Source organism: Pleurodeles waltl, chromosome 7 (assembly GCF_031143425.1).
Source record: "Pleurodeles waltl isolate 20211129_DDA chromosome 7, aPleWal1.hap1.20221129, whole genome shotgun sequence".
Classification (NCBI taxonomy): domain Eukaryota; kingdom Metazoa; phylum Chordata; class Amphibia; order Caudata; family Salamandridae; genus Pleurodeles; species Pleurodeles waltl.
Window position 1 is genome coordinate 40380623 of NC_090446.1, and position 17008 is coordinate 40397630.

Sequence of the window (17008 nt, forward strand, 5' to 3'; positions counted from 1 at the left end):
AGTACACGCTACTCTACGGTCCTCCAGACAAACAGGTAAGTACACTGTGTGCATGCTGTATGGGCAATGCCTGTGTGGAGTGGTGTGGATGGAAGTTAGGGGGGGAGAATGAGGCGTGCATGAAACGATGGTGAGTGCATGTGCGTCATGGCAAGGGTAGGGGCGCAGGCCAATGACTGTGATGGTCCGGACGATTATATCTTCTCCTTTTCCCCTGTACTATTCCTTTAGGTCAGCACCCACCCGAAGAAGGATATTTGGCAGGCGATCGCCAATGAAGTCTGGACCCTGGGAGTCCACCAGAGACGGAGCACCCACTGCCATAAAAGATGGGAGGACATTTGCCGCTGGAGAAAGAAGACGGCGGAGGCCCAGCTGGGGATGGCCTCCCAACGTGGGAGGGGTGCCCGTCGCACCATGATCCCCCTGATTTTCCGGATCCTGACGGTGGCGTATCCGGAGTTGGATGGGCGCTTTAGGGCATCACAGCAGCCACAAGGGGGGAGTACACTCTCATTCAGCTGATTCAGCGCACATTGGAGGTGTCTGGGTGGGGGAGATGGGCTGTGGGTTCCCGTAGGCCAGGGCGAGTTTAGTAGGCAAGGTCCCTTCGTAAGGCAGGCCATGTGGCACCCCACCCCACCAGTGTTCAGAGCCAACTACACCTAGTCAGGCTCCTGTGACTTCCAGGTGTGCAGCAATCGGGCATAGGCCTTGTACCCCATGTCTCTGTGATTATTTAGGGAACTCTAAGTGCACGGCGTAGTGCAGAGGGCTTCTGTGTCTATAGTGTCCGCCAACGGTAGCGGTGTTGCATGCACTGAATGTTGTACCTGGCTTTTTGACAGGGTCATCCCCAAACTTTTTGCCTCCTTCCTCCTATTTTTTCTGACCTGGTGTTGTTGGCTTTTGACCTCTGGGCACTTTACCACTGCTAACCAGTGCTAAAGTGCATATGCTCTCTGTGTAAATTGTACTATTGATTGGTTTATCCATGATTGGCTATTCAATTTACTTGTAAGTCCCTAGTAGAGTGCACTACATGTGCCTAGGGCATGTAAAATAAATGCTACTAGTGGGCCTGCAGCACTGGTTGTGCCACCCACTTCAGTAGCCCCTTAACCTTGTCTCAGGCCTGCCATTGCAAGGCCTGTGTGTGCAGTTTCACTGCCACTTCGACTTGGCATTTAAAAGTACTTGCCAAGCCTAGAATTCCCCTTTTTCTACATATAAGTCACCCCTAATGTGTGCCCTAGGTAACCCCTAGAGCAGGGTGCTGTGTGGGTAAAAGGCAGGACATGTACATGTGTAGTTATATGTTCTGGTAGTGTAAAACTCCTAAATTCGTTTTTAAACTACTGTGAGGCCTGCTCCCTTCATAGGCTAACATTGGGGCTGCCCTCATACATTGTTGAAGTGGCAGCTGCTGATCTGAAAGGAGCAGGAAGGTCATATTTAGTATGGCCAGAATGGTAATACAAAATCCTGCTGACTGGTGAAGTCAGATTTAATATTACTATTCTAGAAATGCCACTTTGAGAAAGTGAGTATTTCTTTGCACTTAAATCTTTCTGTGCCCTTCAATCCACGTCTGGCTAGGTTTAGTTGACAGCTCCTTGTGCATTCACTCAGACACACCCAAAACACAGGGTACTCAGCCTCACTTGCATACATCTGCATTTTGAATGGGTCTTCCTGGGCTTGGGCTGGGAGGGTGGAGGGCCTGCCCTTACACAAAGGACTGCCACACCCCCTACTGGGACTCGGCAGACAGGATTGAATTGAAAGGGGGCTTGGTGCATTTCTTAGACACTCTTTGAAGTCACCCCCACTTCAAAGGCACAACTTAGTATAAAACAGGGCCTCTGCCCTACCTCATCAGACACTTGCTGGAGAAGAAACCTGAACCAGAAACTACATCCTGCCAAGAAGAACTGCCTGGCTGCTCAAAGGACTCACCTGTCTGCTTTTCTACAAAGGACTGCTGCCTTGCTGTTGGCCTGCTGCCTTGCTTAACTCTTGTCTGGCTGTGAAAGTGCTCTCCAAGGGCTTGGATAGAGCTTGCCTCCTGTTCCCTGAAGTCTCAGGACCAAAAAGACTTCTCTTTTTCACTTGGACGCTTCGTGCGCCGAAATTTTCGACGCACAGCTTGTTCAGCGCCGAGAAAAATGCCGCACACCGACGCTGATCGACGCGACGCCTTCGGGACGACCGAATTTTTAACGCACGGCCTCGCAAGGACAACGCCACCCGACTTCCAAGGAGAAATCAACGCGACGCCTGCCTTGAGAGTGAAATTTCGACGCAGCACCCTGCATGGAAAATAAACGCACAGACCCGGGACATCTGGTAATCCCTGCGATCCATAGAAAGAGACTGTCCGCGTGCCGTAAAAAGACGCACGACTTCCCCGCGTGAAAAATAACGACGCAAGTCCGTGTGTGCTGGGGAGAAATCGACGCACACACCATTTTTCCACATATCTCTTTCTCTGCGGCCCTTTGCGGAGATTTTCCACCAGAAACCAGGTACTTTGTGCTTGAAAGAGACTTTGTTTGCTTTTTAAAGACTTAAGACACTTTATATCACTTTTCAGTGATATCTTTACAAATTCATATTGCATCTTTAATCGTTTTGACCTGCAAATACCCAGTTAAATATTATATATTTTTCTAAACACTGTGTGGTGTATTTTTGTGGTGTTATATTATGGTGTTGTATGATTTATTGCACAAATGCTTTACACATTACCTTCTAAGTTAAGCCTGACTGCTCGTGCCAAGCTACCAGAGGGTGGGCACAGGCTGATTTTGGATTGTGTGTGACTTACCCTGACTAGAGTGAGGGTTCTTGCTTGGACAGAGGCACGGACTCCTCCTCTGATGGGAGCTCCCTTGCGGTGGCGGGCCCCTCTGTGCCCCCTGCATCTACAGGTACAGCCGCCACCCCCCCTACCAGCACCGCCCTCCCAGCAGTCCCTCAGCGTGTGCGCTGTGGCCGCTCACCCAGGAGGGTGGGCATCTCCTTTACCCCAGGCACCTCAGGCCCTGCCCCAGTCAGCCCTGCTGCCCTCAGTGAGGAGGCCATTGACCTCCTCAGATCCCTCACTGTTGGGCAGTCTACTATTCTGAATTCCATCCAGGGTGTAGAGAGGTAGTTGCAACAGACAGATGCATACCTGGAGGGCATTCATTCTGGTCAGGCAGCCCAACAGCGAGCTTTTCAGACTCTGGCCTCAGCACTGATGGCAGCCATTGTCCCTGTGTCCAGCTTCCTCCCTCCAACTTCCTCCACCCAGACCCAATCCCCAGTACCTCAGCCTATCCCAAGCACACCCTCAGACCAGCATGCACACACCTCAACACACAAGGGAAGCTCTGGCAAACATAAGCACCACACATCCCACAGGCACTCACACAAGCATCATACCCATGCAGACATACCAACATCCACTGCCTCCACTGTGTCCCCGTCCTCCTCGTCTCCCTCCTCCCTCCCTGTCACGTCTCCACTCACACCTGCATGTACTACATCCTCAGCCACTACCTCCATCACCAGCACACCCATCACCACACACCGCTCACGTGCACTCACCACTCCCACATCCCCTGTGTCCTCTCCCAGTGTGTCTGTGAGCCCACCCACCAGCACCGCAGGCCAATGAGCGCCGCAAGCACTGCCGCTACTGAGGCCGCCACAAGCAGGATGAAACACTCTGGGCACAAAGCCCCCTCCAGAACCAGTGGAGATAGGCATCCACTACGTCAGTCCTTGGCAGAATGAAGCACTCTGGGCACAAAGACCCCTCCAGAACCAGTGGAGAAAGGCATCCACTACCTCAGTCCTTGGCAGGATGAAGCACTCTGGGCACAAAGCCCCCTCCAGAACCAGTGGAGATAGGCATCCACTACCTCAGTCCTTGGCAGGATGAAGCACTCTGGGCACAAAGCCCCCTCCAGAACCAGTGGAGATAGGCATCCACTACCTCAGTCCTTGGCAGGATTAAGCACTCTGGGCACAAAGCACCCTCCAGAACCAGTGGAGACTGTTATCCACTTGAGAGACTGTAGCTTTGCACTCCCCAGGATACAGCAGTGGCCAAACCAGCCACTGGAGAGACTTAAGAGACTGTGGCTTTGTACTCCGCAGGATGCAGCAGTGGGCAAACCACCCACTGGAGAGACATAAGAGACTGTGGCTTTGCACTCCCCAGGATGCAGCAGTGGGCAAACCACCCACTGGAGAGACTTGAGAGACTGTGGCCTTGCACTCCCCAGGATGCAGCAGTGGGCAAACCACCCACTGGAGAGAATTGAGAGACTGTGGCTTTGCACTCCCCAGGATGCAGCAGTGGGCAAACCACCCACTGGAGAGACTTGAGAGACTGTGGCTTTGCACTCCCCAGGATGCAGCAGTGGGCAAACCACCCACTGGAGAGACTTGAGAGACTGTGGCTTTGCACTCCCCAGGATACAGCAGTGGGCAACCCACCTACTGGAGAGACATGAGAGACTCTGCCTTTGCACTCCGCTGGATGCAGCAGTGGGCAAACCACCCACTGGAGAGACTTGAGAGACTGTGGCTTTGCACTCCCCAGGATACATCAATGGGCATGGAGCCCCCTCGTGGATCTGGCGTCGTGTACTCATCCGGCTGAGGTGCCCCCGCTTCCCTTCCCCCTGAGGTGCCTGTTGTATTTCTATCTGATGCCCCAGCAGTGTTCTCTGCGTTTTGATCGGGTATCTTGTGTGGGCTTCGCCTATGCATTTTGGGCCCAGTGGTCCACGGACTATGCATGTGCAGTACATGGACTTGAATTCTTGGTGTATATATTTGTAAATAGTGTATATATATTTTTGAGTACTGGATTTGAATTGATTACAATTGTTACAATCATTTCCTTTTGTCTTTGCATTCTTCTAGGGGGTGTTGGGGGGTGTAACTGTAATGTATCTACATGTATTAGTGTGTATGTTGTGTGTGAGGGTGGGTGTGGGGGTGTTGCGTGTTGCGTGTGTGTATCACTCTCTTTTCAATCCCCCCTCCCCTGTGTCGTAGGTGCAGTACTCACCTTGGTCTTCGCCGCCGGCGTTCGTGCTCCTGGTAGAGGAGCAGGAAGACAAAGGCAGGTAGTATATGGAGTTCGGGCTCCATGGCGTCCTGGTTCCTCGTGGGGTGTGTAGAGGTGAGCATTTTCCCTTCCAAGTCCTGTTTCCGCCGTGTTTTGTTCGCGGTGAATCCGCCCCGGATAAGATGGCGGATTGGCCTGTTGTAATACTGTGGGCGGTACATTGTCTTCCGCCAGGCTGTTGGCGGCTACTGCCGCGGTGTTTGTTTGTACCGCCGTGGCGGTCGGAGTGTTAAAGTGACTTTCTATGTTGGCGGTTTCCGCCATGGTCATGATTCCATTTTTTTACCGCTGGCATGTTTGCGGTTTTACCGTCGCTTTAACACCGACTGCCAGGGTTGTAATGAGGGCATTTATATCACTTTTCAGTGATATCTCAACATTTACTTATTGCATCTTTAATCGTTTTCACCTGCATTTATCCAGATAAATATATATTTTTCTAAACACTGTGTGATGTATTTTTGTGGTGCTATATGGTGTTATTGTATGATTTATTGCACAAATGCCCTCTACAACTGCATCCTCCACTTGTCCTGGGTGAAATTTAAAATGCTCTGGCATAATTTGTGTAATTTTGGAAATTGTGTGTTACATTTGTTCCACAAAATTCTAAAAATTACAGCTTTACTCCACTTTCAGTATTCATGTGCTATTCACAGTAATGCAGGGGGACAATAGACATGAGCAGCTGTTCTTCATTGTGTTTTTGTTTGAATTATGTTCTCACACCACAAATTGATGTAATGAGGCATATCACACTAAAATATATCACAAAGTATTGCATTTGCAGTTCATGAAATTATGTGGAATTGCATACAATTTTTGTATAATTTTGAGCAATTATGTGAAAGCTAATTACACACATTTTTCACCACTACCCCATGATCCATCTCCTGGTATGTTTCCTGTCTCTCTTGCATGATCTTTTGCTCCAAAACCAGACAACATAACCCACACAAAGCAATCTACTATTTTCATGTAAACTCATTCAAAGTAGCACAAAGGCCCTTTTGTACTGAACAATAATGCAAAGACCAGGTGCACAATTTGGGTGAAAATGACGAACACCATAACAAGGACCATGCTACAATAGTCCTCAAACATGTATGGAAAAATGGAGATAATTATCTTGTAACACAGACAAGTGCCTTTCATCAATTTGCTAGAAGAAGAGAGAGAGGATCTTGAAGCAGAGAGTCACAAATACCTGAGCAGGGGACATTATAAGGAAAATGTATAAGACACAGCCACAATCAAACAATAGCTATTGTCACCCTACTGCCTTAGTAACATGATGAATGTTAAACAGGCAGCAGATTATCCATTGAAATGGCCACAGAATTTGGATAGACAGTTTTACTGCCAAGACTATATTACATACAGGTGTGCAACGCCCATTGGGCTAAAAGGGGTTTTAGCCCCCCTCTGTCATTTTCACAGTTTGGGCTGCTGCTGCATGGAATGACATAGAATTTCCCTGCTGCTGTGGTCTGCTCCAGGCTGGGCCTGTAACACCTCAAGGTCAGCCTCATCCAAAGTGCTTTGCTGACCTTTCAAAAGCCATTTAATGGCTAATGAGGCTTTGTTTAGTTTTTCTTTTACTGACCCAGCCCCCTGCACTCCCCACAGTCACTTCCTATTCAGATTACTTGTACGGTAACTATGAAGTCTACTTAAATTGTCTAGGGACAGATCAGCAGGGGTTATAGCCCCGGTTAGCACTTCCAACCTAATCTGCACATACATAGTATGGGTCCTCTGCCAAAGGAAAAAAATGCATGTAATATTAGAGCCTAAAGGTTAGTATTGATTTGGTGAACTGTTTACTCCATCACAACTGAGTACTCTGCCAGCCGAACTCTCAGTCTGCCTGCTTGATTTAGAGTTGGTCAGACCTCCATGCTTATATTGAAGGAGAGAGTACGGGCCATTAGAGGTCATTTATTCAACCATCCAACATATTTAGAGTGGGCATTGGAATGTTCTTTTTGTACTATCTGTACCCACCGGGGATATTCTGGGCATGAGGGAGAGTAATCAAAAAATAAACCCCCAGTTTTGGGAAACAACACCCATGGTATTTGGCAATCATTATTTTCTTTTTCAACAACAAATACCTGCTTGGAGAGTTTGTTTTTACAGAAGAAAAAATTTTATAATAGTTCCGTGTAAGTGTTTGTCACTGATGACAGATGCTTTTTTTGAACCACTGTCATGGTGATTCATACAATCCCTGAGAGTTCATTTCAGAGCTGGTAGCAAACACCAAATTTGGCAGCAGAGTAAAGGCAGGGTGGCAGACGTAATGTCTTCAGCCACCCTAACTGCCTTTATTCCATCTGCCGAGGTCTAAATTGAGCCCTAGGGCATGTCAAACAAAAGTTGTGAAGTTTTTTTCCAGTTCATTTCCAAATGCACACAATAGTATGTTTTTTATGTTTAATATATCATCTGACCACTTGTATTGAAATAAGATACTTTTTTAAATTGAATTATTTTTGTACATTTACTTTTTAACAGGCCACACTTTACTTTAATTTTGATTAAGTGACTGGTATTGGTGATACTATAAATGGGACTAATATTTTTGCAGAAATGACTATACTGTGTGAATTGTCATTTCTTGGAGATATGTATTTCTTTTGTCATATATGTATACATGTGTGTGTGTGCAAATATGTTTTGTGTGTCACGTCAATAATAAGTCATGAGACTGTACAATGGAAGGTGACCTTTTATGATTAAGGCCTACAGAAAACAATAACAATATCACATAATTTACTAATAATAAAACCATGAACAAATGTCCATGTAACATCACAAAAAAATATCTGCCCTCAAAACATAAACTCTAAAATGTAAGGGTGTGTTTCAATGCATCATTTATAACAGTGAACCAATGACAGAAGTGCCCAGGTGTGACCTCAGCCAGATGTAATGTATGAGCATCCAGAGGTGATTTCTCATTTAGGGCTGACATTCCTACACATTTATAGCAAAAAACTATTTGTCACTGATACAATCGTAATGCTAAACAAATCAAAGCATTTAAGTCTGGGCTGTCTGTCTGAGTCTGCCTGCCCGCCCTCGTCCTGAAGCAGGAGACAGGAGTCAGGCAGTAAATCAACTTTCTACACTGTGACGCATGACACAGGGCTGACTGTCCTTAAGCCCTTCGTTTACATTGTGGCCTATGGCAGTATCCACTATAGGCCAGTGACAGATTTTGCGCCATGTTTTCGGGCGTTGTAGTCTTCATCCCTGTGGGAGACCAACGATCCATCATTCATAGGCATAGATACCACCCATTCTTCTTTCGTCACGCAGTAGGAGTGGATGCAAGCGTGTGTAACTTGGTGCCTTGGCTTCGGTAACGGTAAGTGTTATAATGCTCATCTTGTGTTATTTGTATTGTACAGAGACCCCTTGTCAGACTAGCCTCTCCCACTGTGACACCCCAGGCCCTGGTTGCAGATCACTGGCTCCTTCAGAAGTGGAGCTGTTGTATTTGTTCCCTCACGGAATTGATCCATAAGATGAGCAGGGTTCTTGCTCCCTTGCGAAATTGATCCAAATATCGGAGCTGAGCGCAAAGTGAGAAATACATGCATGTAGTAAAGGAAGTTATCTGCTGTATGGCGTTAAACTGGCCCTACAATCATGCCTTAAGCATTAATGCCACAAACATGGATTAATATGTAAAGAATGAATGTTAAAAAGCGATTTAGTTCCTCTTATTTCACATGTTTTACATAATGTTGCATTCCCCAAGAGAGTTAGCTGTTTCATCATGCTTTCTTTCTGTGCATTGTATTACTCTTGCATAGTGCACAATTTGTCTCATGCCAGGTGTTTATGAGGGGCTTTGATTGACAGCACTGATGTTTAGGCTGAAGGTAAAGCAAAGTGCTTGCCAGTGGGTTGGTAACTCTGCAAAGCATACAGAACAATGCTCATTTATTCCAGTTACAATTGAAATACAGTGTAAATGTGTGTGAAGCGGTGCACACAGTCAAAACATTTAGGCCCGTATTTATACTCCGTTTGCGCCGAATTAGCGTCGTTTTTTTCGACGCAAATTCGGCGCAAAACTAACGCCATATTTATACTTTGGCGTTAGACGCGTCTAGCGCCAAAGTATGGGCAAATAGCGTCATCTTTTTTGCGTGAACGCCTTCCTTGCGTTAATGAGATGCAAGGAAGGCGTTCCCGTCTAAAAAAATTACGGCGACGCAAATGCGTCGTATTTATACTCCCAGGCAAAAGTCACGCCCGGGAGGTGGCGGGTCAAAAAACCCCGCATTTGCGCCACTATTTAACGCCTGGGTCAGGGTAGGCGTTAAGGGGCCTGTGGGCTCAAAATGAGCCCACAGGTGCCCTCCCCTGCCCCCAGGGACCCCCCTGCCACCCCTGCCCACCCCAGGAGGACACCCAAGGATGGAGGGACCCACCCCAGGGACATTCAGGTAAGTTCAGGTAAGTATAATTTTTTATATTTTTTATTTTTTTTTGGGTGGCATAGGGGGGCCTTATTTGTGCCCCCCTACATGCCACTATGCCCAATGACCATGCCCAGGGGACATAAGTCCCCTGGGCATGGCCATTGGGCAAGGGGGCATGACTCCTGTCTTTACTAAGACAGGAGTCATTTAAATGGCGTCTGGGCGTCGAAAATAATGGCGCAAATCGGGTTGAGGCGATTTTTTTGCCTCAACCTGACTTGCCCCATTTTAAGACGCCCTAACGCCATTTTCCCGCTACGCCGGCGCTGCCTGGTCTACGTGGTTTTTTTCCACGCACACCAGGCAGCGCCGGTCTGCTAGCGCCGGCTAACGCCATTCCATAAATACGGCGCCCGCATGGCGCTTCAGAATGGCGTTAGACGGCGCTAAATTTTTTGACGCTAAACTGCGTTAGCGCAGTTTAGCGTCAAAAAGTATAAATATGGGCCTTAGAAGGCAAAATCAAAAGGAAATAAAGTCCTTAATTTTGAATGAGTGCAGTGTATGTTTGGCGTACTAAAATAAGGGCGATGCAATGAAGTGCATTCCGTGGAGAGTGAAAAGTGGGTGCTGAAGTAGAGAGAGGAGGTTGAAAATGTGCAGATGGGTGAGATGTGAAGAGAAAAAGGGCAAACATATCTAACATAAAGCGCACATAACTGAATGCCTTACTCCTTCCACAGGCCACAATAATATTTAATTCACAGTCTCACAATTTCAGAATAGAAACATTTTCAGTTTTAATTGTTTAAAGCTAATCGTTGTTGTTACTCATTTATCTTAAACAGCTAACAACCACTGACAAAGCCAACAGTTCTGACAGGTTTTAGGTGTATGTCAGTTGTTGTGGTATATTTATGGATGCAATGAAATTTCCACTTTTTTCATTCTACTTAGACCTGTCTGCACATATTTCTCTATGGCTGATTGCAACCAGCATCGGTGGGTGCTTCCTGATGCCTTGTTATAGAATTTTCTTCCAAAGTTGATGCTGTATGCAGTGCAAAAACCTTGACACATAAAAGTAAAGGGTGAACATATTAATGCAGTATGATTTGGGGCAGTTTTTAATGTGTTTATACTATACATTCCCAATGCTTTACAAACCTTTCTTTTTTTCTTGTAAGCAGGACCCAGCCTGGACCCCACGTTTGTTCATGTACTCTCCTCTGAAAGCATCCCTTTAGCAATCTGACTACTCCCATTCAATCAGAATAGTAATTGCTCTATCAGCAGTTTTCCAGAAATTATCACTCACTTTCACTTCATTAACTCCTTAAGGCAACACATTTACCGACCATTATTAATATGGAAAATATCTCTTTACTGCTGTTTGCAATAAAAGTCCTATGAACATACTTGGAAGACTAGTTTACCTTTTTACTCGCTTTGTATGTTGTATGTGTGCATACATGAATGCATATATGTGTGTATGTATGTATTTATGTATGTATGTATGTATATATGTGGTATTATATACCTCAAACATTGCCAGGAGGAAACAATGTGTTCTACAGTCTCAAAAACAAGCATACATTCAATGTCTGATGGAGATGAAGCTGGTTTGTGAGCTTTTAAGGTATTGTGATGTAGTGTTCCATAAAGTAGTGCATATTTAGCTTTTTCCTAAATTGCAGACATTTTTGAGGTGGTCCTGAACTACACAGGAATGTTGTTCCAGATCCTGGGTGCATAGACGTAAAAAGTCTGTTTTTTTTGTTTTTGCACTTCTTGGTCAGCATGCTGGGGAAAAAACTTGGAGTCTCCTCCCCAGATTGTTAACAAGGCTAATATGTTGGTGTGAGCAACCAAGAACAGAGTTTGTGATAAGGATATCTGCTTTCAAGCCTACATGACCTTCAGTGTGGCAGAGAACATTTCTGGCCCAAAAATATTGTTTTTATTTGAGTGAATTTCTTGGCCTCTCTTAACATTTAGATGTTTTGTAAGTGTGTATTTAATCAAATGTTTTAAGCTGATGCCTGGTTAATGATCCAGTATATGTTCCATACTTTGGACAGCTATCCCTTTTTGCAACAGACACATTTCCAATTCTTTTTGACAAGACAGCCTTCTTCTAAGCACTGCTAACTTGGTGGTTTGTGTTACTGAATTTCTTTTTGATTGCATAATATAGATGTGTTCGTGAGTCTGTTCTTGATGGTCAATTCACCTAGGTGTCTTGTGAGAGAAGCAGTAGTTCGAGAGGGAGGCTGAATATCTTTTTTTAGAGATTCCACTCCTGGAGGCCTGTGGCTGCTATGTTGATTGAGGTAGCCCAAATCGCTGTGCCATAACACAAGTTGCCTTCCAACAACTTAATCAATAATCTTTGGGTCTGCATTTCCATGTGATTAGGTAAACTGTACTTTTGCAGTACCCTTAGCCCTGGTTAATGCAACTTCAAGGTATTTTTTCCACACAAGTGAATCATTTATTGGTATCTGATGCACTTTTAGGTTCTAGTGTTTATTTTCCCAGTTATAATGAATTGGAGATCTCTTGGTCCCCAGTTCTTTCAAGTGCCACTCATCAGCTGTTAGTCTAATGCACAATAATGAAAGTATTGCGTCACCACAAAATCTCATATTTTTCATGTAATTTGAACTGATGGTGTTAAAGCATTCAACTTTCTATGAGAGCCCAAACTTTGACTTTCAGTTTCAAGATCTTTATGCGGCCCATGAAATGGCCAAAAAAATGCATAAAATAATCAGTAATGAATACAATACATTAAAACAAGGCTTAAAAAGTAAAATCATAATGGCTTCATGCTGGAAAGGAACCTCTTTTTTGGCATGGTTACCTCCATTTTATGCCTGATGTTAGTGTGCTTGACTGTGTCTACTGCGATCCTTTTTATCAGGACCCCAGAAGTTATGCTCTCTCCCTTCAAAATGGTTGTTGGATACTGTTCATACAGTATTTCATCCACAATTGGCATTCTGGTGCCCCTTTATAAGTCCCTAGTATATGGTACATAGGTACCCAGGGCATTAGGGTTGAGAGACTGTGGGCTTGCACTCCCCAGGTCAGAGGAATGGGCATGCTGCCCCCTCCAGAATCAGTGGGCAAGTCACCCACTCCAGACACTGTGGCCATGCACTCCCCATGAAAGAGCAATGGGCATGTTGCCCCCTCCAGAACCAGTGGGCAAGTCACCCACTGGAGAGACTGTGGCTTTGCACTCCCCAGGACAGAGCAATGGGCATGCTGCCCCCTCCAGAACCAGTCGGGAAGTCACCCACCTGAGATACTGTGGCTTTGCACTCCCAGGACAGAGCAATGGGCCAGTTGCCTCCTTCATAACCAGTAGAGAAGTCACCCACCTGAGAGACTGTGGCCTTGCACTCCCCAGGACAGAGCAATGGGATGTTGTCCCCTCCAGAACCAGTGGGCAAGTCACCCACCTTTGAGACTGTGGCCTTGCACTCCCCAGGAGAGAGCAATGGGCATGTTGCCCCCTAAAGAACCAGTGGGGAAGTCACCCACCTGAGAGACTGTGGCCTTGCACTCCCCAGGACAGAGCAATGGGCATGTTGCCCCCTCCAGAACCAGTGGGCAAGTCACCCACTCCAGAGACTGTGGCCTTGCACTCCCCTGAACAGAGCAATGGGCATGTTGCCCCCTCCAGAACCAGTGGGGAAGTCACCCACCTGAGAGACTGTGGCCTTGCACTCCCCAGACAGAGCAATGGGCATGTTGGCCCCTCCAGAACCTGTGGGCAAGTCACCCATTCCAGAAACTGTAGCCTTGCACTCCCCAGGACAAAGCAATGGGCATGTTGCCCCCTCCAGAACCAGTGGGTAAGTCACCCACTCCAGAGACTGTGGCCTTGCACTCCCCAGAACAGAGCAATGGGCACGTTGCCCCCTCCAGAACCAGTGGGGAAGTTCCCGTATTCGGCTGAGGTGCCTCCCAGCCCCCCTGAGGTGCCTTCTCACTTGCAAAATTATGCCCCTGAAGTGTTCTTTTCGGATGTATCAGGATACAGGTTGGGCCTTGGACTTTGCCCTTTGGCCTTCTGTGCCCTTATGACTTTGGACTGGGCATTCGCCCTTTATGTACATCTGTAAATATATTTGGTTTGTGTGGTGGGTTTTGCTATGCTAATACATTGTCAGTACTCCAGCAATCTGGTCTGTGTTTTATTATGCCTGGTGTACTGTGCCATTGGTTTACGTGTGCAGCTCGTTGTGTGTATGGTGTGTGTGAGGATGGTGTGTATCAGGCGTGTGTGTGTGTCACTCTTGCTTTCCTCCTACCCTCACTTGTGTGCTAGGCGGCTGTACTCACCGTCATCGTCTTCGTCAGCGTTGGTGGTTCAGATGGAGCATAACGTAAAGGACCATTGGGAAAACTTGCAGTTCAGGTTCCATGGCGGCGTGGTTCTTCCCTGTGTCTCCAATGGCGAGTCCTTTCACTTCTGAGCTCTGTTTCTGACATGCTTTTGTTGGTGTTGGTACTGCCCCAGAAAAGGTGGCGGATTGTAGTGTCATAATATGGTGGGCAGTACTTTGTCTTCCGCCTGGCTGTTGCTGGCTACCGCCGTGGTGAGTATTGTTTCTGCCGTGGTGGTTGGTGTGGTACATTTGCTGTCTATGGGAGTTATCACCGCCATGGTCATAATTTGGTGGAAGTTACCACCAGCTTGTTGGCAGTATTACCGCCATTTTATCACTCACCACCATGGTCATAATGAGGGCCTGTGTGTCTGACTTGTTGCACCAATACGTGTTAGACTCAAATCTGACCTCTCCCCAAGAATTGGGAAAGAAGGCAGACAAATGGGTCAGAACAAGGGTGAGCAGAAAAACTCATACAGGGGGTGACAAGAAGAAGGATGGTAAGTCACATGACAAAGGTGTGGACAAAGATAAAAATAGAGAGTCTTCATCAGGCCCACCAAACTCTTCTGGGGTATGTCTAAATCCTCTTCTCACAACCATCAGAATAAAACGCCTTGGTGCTTTATCTGTAGGAATAAAGGCCATAGGCAGGAGACAGCTCTTGGCCTAAGAAAAGCACCAAGCCTCCCACCACCACTACCCCTACGGCTACAACTAGTACCCCTAGCAATAGCAGTGGTGGTGGGAAAACTAACACTACAAATAGTCAGTCCAAGGGTGTAGCAGGGCTTACTCTGGGAAATGTAGTGAGGGTTGGTTTAGTTAGGGAAACCACTGAGGCTGTTTTAATCTCTGATTGTGGAATTGACCTTGCCACCCTTTTTGCTTGTCCCCTTAATATGTATACGTACAAGCAACAACCCCTAATAAATGGTGTTCCAGCTGAGGCCTACAGGAACACAGGTTCCAGTGTCACAATGGTGACTGAAAAACTGAAACTGGTGGCCCTTAAGCAACACCTACTTGGTCATCAGTACCAAGTGACTGACTCCCATAACAACACTGTAAGTCACCCCATGGCAGTTGTTGATCTCAGCTGGGGAGGGGTACTGGTCCTAAAAATGTTGTGGTATCCACAGACCTACCTGTAAAATGCCTACTAGGGAACGATTTGGAGACTTCAGCTTGAGCTGAAGTGGAGTTGGAGGCCCATGCAGCCATGCAGGGCATTTCTGGGCATATCTTTGACCAGGGCGCACGCCAAGAAGCAAAGAGGACAGGGAAATATGGACCAAGAGCTTCCCAAAAACAGGGGTAGAAAGAGTAAAAAGATATCCACTATCCCTTCCTCCACTGATGATTCCCCCTTAGAGAAGGAGGAGTCAACTCCCTGGACAGAACCTACACCTGAAGAACTTTAAGCTGATACAGCTGAACTCTTAGGTGCTGAGGGGCCTGCCAGGGAGGAGTTAAGTGTGGCTCAACAAACTTGTCCCACACTTGAAGGTTTGAGACAGCAAGCTGTCAAAGAAGAGGCAGGGGATATCAGTGGCACCCATAGGGTGTACTGGGAGAACAATCTCTTGTACTCTTAGGCAAAGGACCCCAAACCTGGTGCCACCAGGAGACTAGTCATTCCCTTGCAATACAGAGAATTTTTGTTGACCTTCGCACACAATATTCCCCTTGCTGGACATCTGGGGCAAAGTAAGACCTAGAACAGACTGGTCCCTCACTTTCACTTGCCTCACATGTCTGAAGATACCAAGGAGTTTTGTCGCTCCTATGTCACTTGTCAAGCCAGTGGCAAGACAGGTGGTACCCCAAAGGCCTCCTTAATCCCAATGCCAGTGATGGGGTACCCTTTGAAAGGGTAGGGGTTGATATTGTTGGCCCCTTGACCCTCCCACAGCTTCTGGAAACAGATTTATTCTCATGGTGGTGGACCATGCCACCAGGTATCCAGAAGCCATACCTCTTAGGACCACTACAGCTCCTGCAGTGGCCAAAGCCCTTCTGGGAATTTTTTCCAGGGTGGGTTTCCCAAACGAGATTGTATCAGACAGGGGTAGCAACTTCATGTCTACATACTTGAAAGCAATGTGGAAAGAGTGTAGTGTAACTTATAAATTTACAACACCTTACCATCCCCAGACATATGGATTGGTTGAGCGTTTTAACAAAACACTCAAAGGCATGATTATGGGACTTTCTGAAATACTCAGGAGGAGATGGGATGTCCTATTTCCATGCCTCCTTTTTACCTAAAGAGAGGTACCCAAAAAAGGAGCGGGCTATAGCCCCTTTGATCCCCTCTTTGGTCACCCTGTTAGGGGTCCATAAGCTCTTGTAAAGGAGGGTTGAGAACAACCCCTGAAGCCCAGTGAACAAGATATAGTGGATTATGTGCTTGGCCTAAGAATGGCTGAGTACATGAAAAAGGCCACTAAGAACCTTCGGGAAAGCCAAGAATTGCAGACAATGGCATGACCATAAATAAGTCTGTCCTGACAGTGTACCAACCAGGACAGAAAGTGTGGGTCCTGGGGCCTGTGGCACCAAGAGAAATCCAAGAATAATGGAGTGGACCACACATTATAGTGGAGAAAAAAGGTGAGGTCATTTATTTAGTTGACCTTGGCACTCCAAGAAGTCCTCTCAGAGTACTTCATGTGAACCGCCTAAAGCCCTACTATGACAGGTCTGACTTAACCCTGCTTATGGCCACTGATGAGGGACAGGAGGAAGAGAGTGACCCTCTCCCTGATCTCTCCTCCACCACTGCAGCTGACTGCTCAGTGGATGGAGTAATTCTAGCAGTCTGCCTTACTGGATCACAGAAGGAAGACTGTAGGAACCTCCTAGGCCAGTTCTCTGAATTGTTCTCTCTAACACCTGGTCAGACTACATGTGTGAACACAGCATTGACACAGGAGACAGTTTGCCTGTTAAAAGTAAAATTTATAGGCAACCTGATCATGTTAGGGATTGCATCAAGGCTGAAATACAGAAGATGCTTGACCAAG